The sequence below is a fragment of the Wolffia australiana genome, chromosome 14, assembly GCF_029677425.1.
Source record: "Wolffia australiana isolate 7733 chromosome 14, ASM2967742v1".
Lineage (NCBI taxonomy): Eukaryota > Viridiplantae > Streptophyta > Magnoliopsida > Alismatales > Araceae > Wolffia > Wolffia australiana.
Genome location: NC_135848.1, coordinates 9,334,738 through 9,346,708, shown reverse-complemented (window position 1 = coordinate 9,346,708; position 11,971 = coordinate 9,334,738). Strand labels below are relative to the sequence as shown.

Sequence of the window (11,971 nt, the reverse complement as noted above, 5' to 3'; positions counted from 1 at the left end):
TTGACTTCTATCGTCTAGCTTCTTCAAGTGTGGGCTTGTCACCTTCACATGCGCCTTGCACCCGAACACGCGGAGATGGGCAAGATATGGCTTCCTTCCGTTCCAAGCTTCATATGGAGTGCAGCTACCCATGGCCTTCGTCGGTAGTCGATTGAGGAGATAGACGGCGTGCCTCACCACCTCCCCCCAAAACCTTCCTGGAATAGACATGCTCTTCAACAAGGCTCTCACCATATCCATCACTGTGCGGTTCCTCCTCTCCACCACCCCGTTCTGCTGAGGTGTGTACGGGACGGTGAATTGGCAATTGATGCCGGAGTCTTCGCACATCCGCGTGAATTCGGCCGAGAGAAATTCTCCCCCACGATCTGTACGAAGAATCTTGATCTTGAGTCCCCGTGCATTCTCAACCAGCGCCTTGAACTTTGTGAATACCGGAAGTGCCTGGTCCTTCGTTCTAATCACATACACCCACATCCAGCGAGTGAAATCATCCACAAGAAGAAAAAAATACTGGTTACCACCATTTGTCGCTGGCGTGATTGGCCCACAGAGATCCCCGTGGATCAGCTCGAGCGGCTTCTGTGCCCAAAAATTTGTTGCTGCCGGGAATGTATGCCTCGCCTGCTTGGCCACGAGGCAGCCTTGGCAAAGCTGTTGTGGATGAGATATCGGTGGCACTCCTCCCGCCATCGACTTGTCGGCAAGCATCTTCAGCGCTTGGAAATTCACATGACCGAGGCGTGCATGCCACAGCCACGCCGGATCATCCAAGCTTGCCATCAAGGATACTGGGTATGCCAAGGTGAGCTCGATCCTACATAGCCGGTTTGGAGTGCGCCTCACCTTCATAATCAACCGCATCGGATTTTTCCCATAGACTTTAATTCGATCCTCGTCCATGATCACCTTGTGGCCTGCTTCGGTGAGTTGGCCAAGACTGACCATATTGCTGCACAAGCTGGGAATGTAGTATACCTCCTCAAGTAGCCATTGGTCTCCATTCTTGCAAGCAAAGAGTATGGATCCCTTCCCCTTGATCTCCACCGATCGGCCATCTCCAAATCTCACCTTCCCCGTGACGGCCTCGTCGAGCTCCTGGAACTTGTTCCTATCCCCCGTCATGTGGTTGCTTGCACCATTGTCGAGGAACCAACTAGACGTCGGTAATCTGCTGCAGTCGGCCTGGTGCAGCTCCGATGGCATCTTCTCCTCGTTCAGCAACACCACCGCCTGCTCCGTCTGCCGAGGCATTGATAATTCGTCCTGCGGCAAGGGAACCACTTGAGGTACCTCCTCTGACACTGCGAGGAGCAGTGCCGGTTCGATGTCGCCGGTCTGCGTGAGGTGGACTTCCTATGTCTTCTTGGGGGCTTTGCACTGCGTGGAGTAGTGTCCCATTTTGCTGCAATTAAAACAGCGTATGTGACTCTTGTCACACGCACCACCTCTAGGGCCACCTGAGCCTTGAGCATTCTGCTGCTCTCCACGGACACCTCTGCCGTGACCCCGGCTACGACCACGGCCATCTCGACCACTGTTCCCGCCTCCTGCAGATGCTTTGCCCTTCTGGCTTGATGATGAGTCACCTCCATTTTTCTTCTGCCGCACCTCCCACTCGGCCTGAGCGAAGAGAAGCTGTCCGCCGACATTAACACCACCACCGGCTTGACGTAGGTGTGTGCGTTCATCGAAAGCCTTCAGTCGAGACAACGCTTCCTCGAACAGCATCATGTCGATGTCGCAGAATTGCTCGATGCCGGCGATGATAGGTAGATATCGATCCGGCACAATGTCGAAGAGCTTCTTCACCCGAGCCGTGTCGTCCAACGTTCCTCCAACGTTGGTGTATCGGACCGACATCGTCGACAGCCTCCCTGCATAATCATCAAGAGATTCACCATCGATCATCCGCATGGCGTCGAAGTCGCTCTTCAATGCTTGCAGTCGTGCATTCTTGACGCGATCGGCTCCCACAAACCTCGTGCTCAGAGCCTCCCAGATTTCCTTCGACGTCTTCTTCTGTGCCACCTGCATCAGAATGTCCTCCGGAAGTGCTTAGAGTAGGTGCGCCTTCGCCTTCCTGTCCAGCTTGATGTCGACGGCAGCATCGGGCGCCGGTTGAACTGTTGTCCAGACGCCCTGATCCTCCATGATCGCCTGGACCCGTATCGCCCAACTGGTGTAGTGCGCCGCCGAGAGTTGCGGGTACTGATACGAGCTCAAGCTTCCGCCACCGCCACCGCTGCTGCTACTGCTTGCCGACGGGATCAATGATGTCTTCTCCATGAGAGGATTTGAGACTAGCAACCTATGCTCTGATACCAAATGTTGGCCTTCAGCAGAGGATCTCTCTTCTTTCTCAAATTCCTCTCTCGCCTGAGGAGGGTCGCAGACCAATGGAAGGGAAAAAAATACAACTGCTTTTCATTTCGTTCTGTGACACTTAAATAGAGAAGTCAGGAACCCACGTTCCTGACTTCGTGCACTTGGCACGTTTGGAGGAAGACAGAGAAGAAAAAAAGAACTGGTCGCACGTCGCGCAGATCGTGCACCAGCGAATGGACGAGAAAATATCATGCTCCGCTTTTGCCGTATTTTTTCTCTTGCAAAATACCACATCTGGAGCACGCAGGCCCTTCGTGGATTAGCTTCAACAGGAATAACACTTGGATTGACAAGCCTTGCTTTACTTGAAGCAATCAAGTCCTTCATCCACCAAACTACCTTCTCCAACCCTTGAGTCTATAAGAGGATCGCGATTGAATCTAGATGCATTGAAGCAATTTCATGAAAGAGAAGAGCCAATGGGGAGAAACAAAGTTTCGACAATAAACACCAATAATAATCCTTCTAGGGTACATGGCGCCTTATATATGCCACAACTAGTGCAGGGTTGTCCATAATGAACGTACCTATGAGAGAGAAACACAAAACATTGAGGAAAAATAAATGATTGCAAGCTACAAATGACGATCAGCAGATTTTCATGCCTAAACAGAGATATTCTACAGATTATGGGGCAAGTGGAATCTGTGAGATTATATTTTGTGGCTCAAGAAGGTATTGATAAGACAAGACAGAAGATCTACATCACTAAGAAGAGCACAGATATTATATAGATTGGGCCATCAGAAGAATCTTTTTAGTGATATTGACAAATAAGAATCTGTTCGAGTTTTTTGGAGAAATATTTTTTAGATGATCCTATCAGAAAAAAATTTGTGAGAGGTCTTTTGTCAATCTGTAGGTACTTTTCTGCAGATCATATCAGCTTCTCGAAGAATCTCCTTGTTGGACCACAAGTTGTTAATGGGCCTCTAAAAATAAGCTTCTTGGCAACATCATAAACAATATTATGTACACTTTGGAATCATAACATAACATGTCCTTCTAGGTGGATTGAAAGCCTATTTTTTGTATGAAATTAACACTAATAAAATGTGGGGCTTCTCATTACATTTTTTGTGAGATGCAAAGGTTTATTAATAAATTTAAAATATAAGCGATAATGATAAATTACATTAAAGATATAATTTCCATACCTAAAGTTTAATCCCAAAATTTTATTAAAGAAATCACCCTCCATCACGAGCAAAAAAAAAGAAGAGGTGAAAGGAGACCCAATGACGGAAAATACACGAGCTATCTTAGATTTTTTAATAATAAATTTAATTAAATTCTGACATTAAGGAGATTTATAATATACAGTAGATGTATAATAATAAAAGTATCTGTTTTAATCATAGATGTTATTACTAAACATAACGTCGTCGTTAAAATAGGCCCCAGGTATTTATGTATTTTCTACTTAGGTTTAATCACATAATTTATAACTAAATATGATCTATATCCTTTATATAACCCCTACCATTTAAGTGTCTCCTCTTTAGGTTTAATCCTAGCAGTCTATCTTCGATCCTATTTTATATTTGAACTTAGATTCAATCTGAACCACTAGTCATCATCACAAGTATACAGGTACCTATTCAATTATTTCGCACTGCACTTTATCAATAATCCTATTAGACCAGTTGGGCTGCCAACTGGATGTCAATTTTGCGGACTCCCAACAGAGTTACTTCAATTAGAAATATAAAATGGATGAAAAATAGAATCCATATAATCTAACCAAAATATTTCTAATATTTGACTGGTATATGTACTATTAGTTGGCTACTTTCCCTCAATTTCTCATTTTGAATCACTGTCTATTACCTTTTCATAAATTCTATTTAACGACTCTCTCACATGATATGATCTCTCTCTCTCATACCCTCTTTCTTCACTATTGGCTCCTCATTTCTGGAATGCCTAATAGATTGCCAAAATTCATGTGCCCCACAGTGATGGCCAAAAAACATCCCACCTTCCAGCTTATTGTGTGATAAACTCAAATTTAGTTGCTTTCACATTTACTCAATAGAAACATAAACCTCTACACACTTAAATAAATATAGCTAGTGCCGTGTACGGAACATCTCCTTAGGAAAAGTATTTAAGAATTTGATATTCTTTAAATTATGATTAATGAGATGAGGGAATATACAATAAATATACTAGGTTTAGAGATCAGGAAAATGTAAAGGGAGTATATAATGATTATTGCAGACAGAGAGAGTGTTATCGTTTATATACAAGAATGAGTAAGAGAGAGAAGGGAGTGATGAAAATGCAATAATATAGAATGTAAAAATGAGATGTGGTGAAATAAACATTTTTATATGAATCATGGGGGTAAATTTTGATTGGAAACAATAGAAAACTATGATATTATTATAATAATTAGCATGTTCAAACTTTTTTTGCTAATTGTAATAATCAAATAACTATTAGTTTTATACCTTAATTATTTAACTCTATTGACATTAATTTATCAGGATTCAGATAATCTAACATATAGGACGAGTTCCCAGATTGTTCGGCCCAAGTCGCACCTTGTGTTCTTCTCGAGACAAAGACTATAGAGACTCTCTCGTGAATCTTCTTCAAATTTTTTTTATCAAGTTAATAATTATTCATCCACGTTGGACTCTTTTATGACTTAATGTAAGTTAAATGTCGAGTCCTAAGGTGACATCTAGTTAGTATAAATTCTTTTCAAAAAATCAATTGTGAACAAGTCCAACATTTCCACTACCCTGGCCATGGATTCAATTACATATTCTTCCCTATATCATTTACCTCTCATGCGCGAGGCAACTATTTTCTAGTAAAAACACAATCACCTAAATTAGACTTATTGATGCTTCGAACTTTGGATATATATGTTTAAAGATCTCATCATAATTTCCTAAATTGTGACATGTATTTGTGAAATTCATTTACAAATATATCAAAAATATATTGTAGGAATGGATATTGAAAAATATGTGGCATGTGCCATTGGCCTGTATGCAACATTTATTTGTGATAAATCCACTTTCATTTTTAATCCATCAAGTCCTTTCTCATTTGAGGTGCAATGGCCACTAGTATTTTTAACTAATAAATTATCATTCATATTAACTTAAAAATATATCAGAGAAATAATCAACGCATTTACCAGATAGCACAGGAGAAAGTAAAATCTTTTAGGGTTGACTCATTGATTGTACTTATTGATCCGTTTTTTTGTCAATCATTCATGAATCAAAGAGAAGGGCTCTATCTTCATTAACCACAGTTTAATAAATCTACTTCAATCTTAAGCCCATTTTTTTTGGGAATACAGTTTCTTTAGATGCCTCTGAATCCTTTCATGCGAGCTTCACAGCCCCATCTAGTTTACTTGTAATTTAGTCATCAGTTGTGTATGGGTTCAGCTTGACTACTCATTAAGCATATTTGGAACGACTAATAGCTAATTCATGAACCATGTTATATGTACTTGAGGACATATTCATCCATCACTATGATCATCTCAGAATACACCACCACATATGATTAGTCTATTTGGATATGCTTTAGCATCCAGATATCATCTTCCGAAGGCTTCTTTCCCCAATCCATACAGACCCTGGCCATGGATTCAATTACATATTCTTCCCTATATCATTTACCTCTCATGCGCGAGGCAACTATTTTCTAGTAAAAACACAATCACCTAAATTAGACTTATTGATGCTTCGAACTTTGGATATATATGTTTAAAGATCTCATCATAATTTCCTAAATTGTGACATGTATTTGTGAAATTCATTTACAAATATATCAAAATATATTGTAGGAATGGATATTGAAAAATATGTGGCATGTGCCATTGGCCTGTATGCAACATTTATTTGTGATAAATCCACTTTCATTTTTAATCCATCAAGTCCTTTCTCATTTGAGGTGCAATGGCCACTAGTATTTTTAACTAATAAATTATCATTCATATTAACTTAAAAATATATCAGAGAAATAATCAACGCATTTACCAGATAGCACAGGAGAAAGTAAAATCTTTTAGGGTTGACTCATTGATTGTACTTATTGATCCGTTTTTTTGTCAATCATTCATGAATCAAAGAGAAGGGCTCTATCTTCATTAACCACAGTTTAATAAATCTACTTCAATCTTAAGCCCATTTTTTTTGGGAATACAGTTTCTTTAGATGCCTCTGAATCCTTTCATGCGAGCTTCACAGCCCCATCTAGTTTACTTGTAATTTAGTCATCAGTTGTGTATGGGTTCAGCTTGACTACTCATTAAGCATATTTGGAACGACTAATAGCTAATTCATGAACCATGTTATATGTACTTGAGGACATATTCATCCATCACTATGATCATCTCGTAAATACACCACCAGATATGATTAGTCTATTTGGATATGCTTTAGCATCCAGATATCATCTTCGAAGGCTTCTTTCCCCAATCCATACAGACCCTGGCCATGGATTCAATTACATATTCTTCCCTATATCATTTACCTCTCATGCGCGAGGCAACTATTTTCTAGTAAAAACACAATCACCTAAATTAGACTTATTGATGCTTCGAACTTTGGATATATATGTTTAAAGATCTCATCATAATTTCCTAAATTGTGACATGTATTTGTGAAATTCATTTACAAATATATCAAAAATATATTGTAGGAATGGATATTGAAAAATATGTGGCATGTGCCATTGGCCTGTATGCAACATTTATTTGTGATAAATCCACTTTCATTTTTAATCCATCAAGTCCTTTCTCATTTGAGGTGCAATGGCCACTAGTATTTTTAACTAATAAATTATCATTCATATTAACTTAAAAATATATCAGAGAAATAATCAACGCATTTACCAGATAGCACAGGAGAAAGTAAAATCTTTTAGGTTGACTCATTGATTGTACTTATTGATCCGTTTTTGTCAATCATTCATGAATCAAAGAGAAGGGCTCTATCTTCATTAACCACAGTTTAATAAATCTACTTCAATCTTAAGCCCATTTTTTTTGGGAATACAGTTTCTTTAGATGCCTCTGAATCCTTTCATGCGAGCTTCACAGCCCCATCTAGTTTACTTGTAATTTAGTCATCAGTTGTGTATGGGTTCAGCTTGACTACTCATTAAGCATATTTGGAACGACTAATAGCTAATTCATGAACCATGTTATATGTACTTGAGGACATATTCATCCATCACTATGATCATCTCGTAAATACACCACCAGATATGATTAGTCTATTTGGATATGCTTTAGCATCCAGATATCATCTTCGAAGGCTTCTTTCCCCAATCCATACAGACCCTGGCCATGGATTCAATTACATATTCTTCCCTATATCATTTACCTCTCATGCGCGAGGCAACTATTTTCTAGTAAAAACACAATCACCTAAATTAGACTTATTGATGCTTCGAACTTTGGATATATATGTTTAAAGATCTCATCATAATTTCCTAAATTGTGACATGTATTTGTGAAATTCATTTACAAATATATCAAAAATATATTGTAGGAATGGATATTGAAAAATATGTGGCATGTGCCATTGGCCTGTATGCAACATTTATTTGTGATAAATCCACTTTCATTTTTAATCCATCAAGTCCTTTCTCATTTGAGGTGCAATGGCCACTAGTATTTTTAACTAATAAATTATCATTCATATTAACTTAAAAATATATCAGAGAAATAATCAACGCATTTACCAGATAGCACAGGAGAAAGTAAAATCTTTTAGGGTTGACTCATTGATTGTACTTATTGATCCGTCTTTTTGTCAATCATTCATGAATCAAAGAGAAGGGCTCTATCTTCATTAACCACAGTTTAATAAATCTACTTCAATCTTAAGCCCATTTTTTTTGGGAATACAGTTTCTTTAGATGCCTCTGAATCCTTTCATGCGAGCTTCACAGCCCCATCTAGTTTACTTGTAATTTAGTCATCAGTTGTGTATGGGTTCAGCTTGACTACTCATTAAGCATATTTGGAGCGACTAATAGCTAATTCATGAACCATGTTATATGTACTTGAGGACATATTCATCCATCACTATGATCATCTCGTAAATACACCACCAGATATGATTAGTCTATTTGGATATGCTTTAGCATCCAGATATCATCTTCGAAGGCTTCTTTCCCCAATCCATACAGACCCTGGCCATGGATTCAATTACATATTCTTCCCTATATCATTTACCTCTCATGCGCGAGGCAACTATTTTCTAGTAAAAACACAATCACCTAAATTAGACTTATTGATGCTTCGAACTTTGGATATATATGTTTAAAGATCTCATCATAATTTCCTAAATTGTGACATGTATTTGTGAAATTCATTTACAAATATATCAAAAATATATTGTAGGAATGGATATTGAAAAATATGTGGCATGTGCCATTGGCCTGTATGCAACATTTATTTGTGATAAATCCACTTTCATTTTTAATCCATCAAGTCCTTTCTCATTTGAGGTGCAATGGCCACTAGTATTTTTAACTAATAAATTATCATTCATATTAACTTAAAAATATATCAGAGAAATAATCAACGCATTTACCAGATAGCACAGGAGAAAGTAAAATCTTTTAGGTTGACTCATTGATTGTACTTATTGATCCGTTTTTGTCAATCATTCATGAATCAAAGAGAAGGGCTCTATCTTCATTAACCACAGTTTAATAAATCTACTTCAATCTTAAGCCCATTTTTTTTGGGAATACAGTTTCTTTAGATGCCTCTGAATCCTTTCATGCGAGCTTCACAGCCCCATCTAGTTTACTTGTAATTTAGTCATCAGTTGTGTATGGGTTCAGCTTGACTACTCATTAAGCATATTTGGAACGACTAATAGCTAATTCATGAACCATGTTATATGTACTTGAGGACATATTCATCCATCACTATGATCATCTCAGTAAATACACCACCAGATATGATTAGTCTATTTGGATATGCTTTAGCATCCAGATATCATCTTCCAAGGCTTCTTTCCCAATCCATACAGACCCTGGCCATGGATTCAATTACATATTCTTCCCTATATCATTTACCTCTCATGCGCGAGGCAACTATTTTCTAGTAAAAACACAATCACCTAAATTAGACTTATTGATGCTTCGAACTTTGGATATATATGTTTAAAGATCTCATCATAATTTCCTAAATTGTGACATGTATTTGTGAAATTCATTTACAAATATATCAAAAATATATTGTAGGAATGGATATTGAAAAATATGTGGCATGTGCCATTGGCCTGTATGCAACATTTATTTGTGATAAATCCACTTTCATTTTTAATCCATCAAGTCCTTTCTCATTTGAGGTGCAATGGCCACTAGTATTTTTAACTAATAAATTATCATTCATATTAACTTAAAAATATATCAGAGAAATAATCAACGCATTTACCAGATAGCACAGGAGAAAGTAAAATCTTTTAGGTTGACTCATTGATTGTACTTATTGATCCGTTTTTTTGTCAATCATTCATGAATCAAAGAGAAGGGCTCTATCTTCATTAACCACAGTTTAATAAATCTACTTCAATCTTAAGCCCATTTTTTTTGGGAATACAGTTTCTTTAGATGCCTCTGAATCCTTTCATGCGAGCTTCACAGCCCCATCTAGTTTACTTGTAATTTAGTCATCAGTTGTGTATGGGTTCAGCTTGACTACTCATTAAGCATATTTGGAACGACTAATAGCTAATTCATGAACCATGTTATATGTACTTGAGGACATATTCATCCATCACTATGATCATCTCGTAAATACACCACCAGATATGATTAGTCTATTTGGATATGCTTTAGCATCCAGATATCATCTTCCGAAGGCTTCTTTCCCCAATCCATACAGACCCTGGCCATGGATTCAATTACATATTCTTCCCTATATCATTTACCTCTCATGCGCGAGGCAACTATTTTCTAGTAAAAACACAATCACCTAAATTAGACTTATTGATGCTTCGAACTTTGGATATATATGTTTAAAGATCTCATCATAATTTCCTAAATTGTGACATGTATTTGTGAAATTCATTTACAAATATATCAAAAATATATTGTAGGAATGGATATTGAAAAATATGTGGCATGTGCCATTGGCCTGTATGCAACATTTATTTGTGATAAATCCACTTTCATTTTTAATCCATCAAGTCCTTTCTCATTTGAGGTGCAATGGCCACTAGTATTTTTAACTAATAAATTATCATTCATATTAACTTAAAAATATATCAGAGAAATAATCAACGCATTTACCAGATAGCACAGGAGAAAGTAAAATCTTTTAGGGTTGACTCATTGATTGTACTTATTGATCCGTTTTTTTGTCAATCATTCATGAATCAAAGAGAAGGGCTCTATCTTCATTAACCACAGTTTAATAAATCTACTTCAATCTTAAGCCCATTTTTTTTGGGAATACAGTTTCTTTAGATGCCTCTGAATCCTTTCATGCGAGCTTCACAGCCCCATCTAGTTTACTTGTAATTTAGTCATCAGTTGTGTATGGGTTCAGCTTGACTACTCATTAAGCATATTTGGAGCGACTAATAGCTAATTCATGAACCATGTTATATGTACTTGAGGACATATTCATCCATCACTATGATCATCTCGTAAATACACCACCAGATATGATTAGTCTATTTGGATATGCTTTAGCATCCAGATATCATCTTCCAAGGCTTCTTTCCCAATCCATACAGACCCTGGCCATGGATTCAATTACATATTCTTCCCTATATCATTTACCTCATGCGCGAGGCAACTATTTTCTAGTAAAAACACAATCACCTAAATTAGACTTATTGATGCTTCGAACTTTGGATATATATGTTTAAAGATCTCATCATAATTTCCTAAATTGTGACATGTATTTGTGAAATTCATTTACAAATATATCAAAAATATATTGTAGGAATGGATATTGAAAAATATGTGGCATGTGCCATTGGCCTGTATGCAACATTTATTTGTGATAAATCCACTTTCATTTTTAATCCATCAAGTCCTTTCTCATTTGAGGTGCAATGGCCACTAGTATTTTTAACTAATAAATTATCATTCATATTAACTTAAAAATATATCAGAGAAATAATCAACGCATTTACCAGATAGCACAGGAGAAAGTAAAATCTTTTAGGTTGACTCATTGATTGTACTTATTGATCCGTTTTTGTCAATCATTCATGAATCAAAGAGAAGGGCTCTATCTTCATTAACCACAGTTTAATAAATCTACTTCAATCTTAAGCCCATTTTTTTTGGGAATACAGTTTCTTTAGATGCCTCTGAATCCTTTCATGCGAGCTTCACAGCCCCATCTAGTTTACTTGTAATTTAGTCATCAGTTGTGTATGGGTTCAGCTTGACTACTCATTAAGCATATTTGGAGCGACTAATAGCTAATTCATGAACCATGTTATATGTACTTGAGGACATATTCATCCATCACTATGATCATCTCGTAAATACACCACCAGATATGATTAGTCTATTTGGATATGCTTTAGCATCCAGATATCATCTTCCGAAGGCTTCTTTCCCC

General features: G+C 37.4%; 1 pseudogene; it reads right to left on the bottom strand.

The window, feature by feature from the left end:
* Positions 1–1,356: 1,356 nt before the first annotated feature.
* On the bottom strand, positions 1,357–2,289 carry LOC144712487 (uncharacterized; annotated as a pseudogene).
* Positions 2,290–11,971: the final 9,682 nt, after the last annotated feature.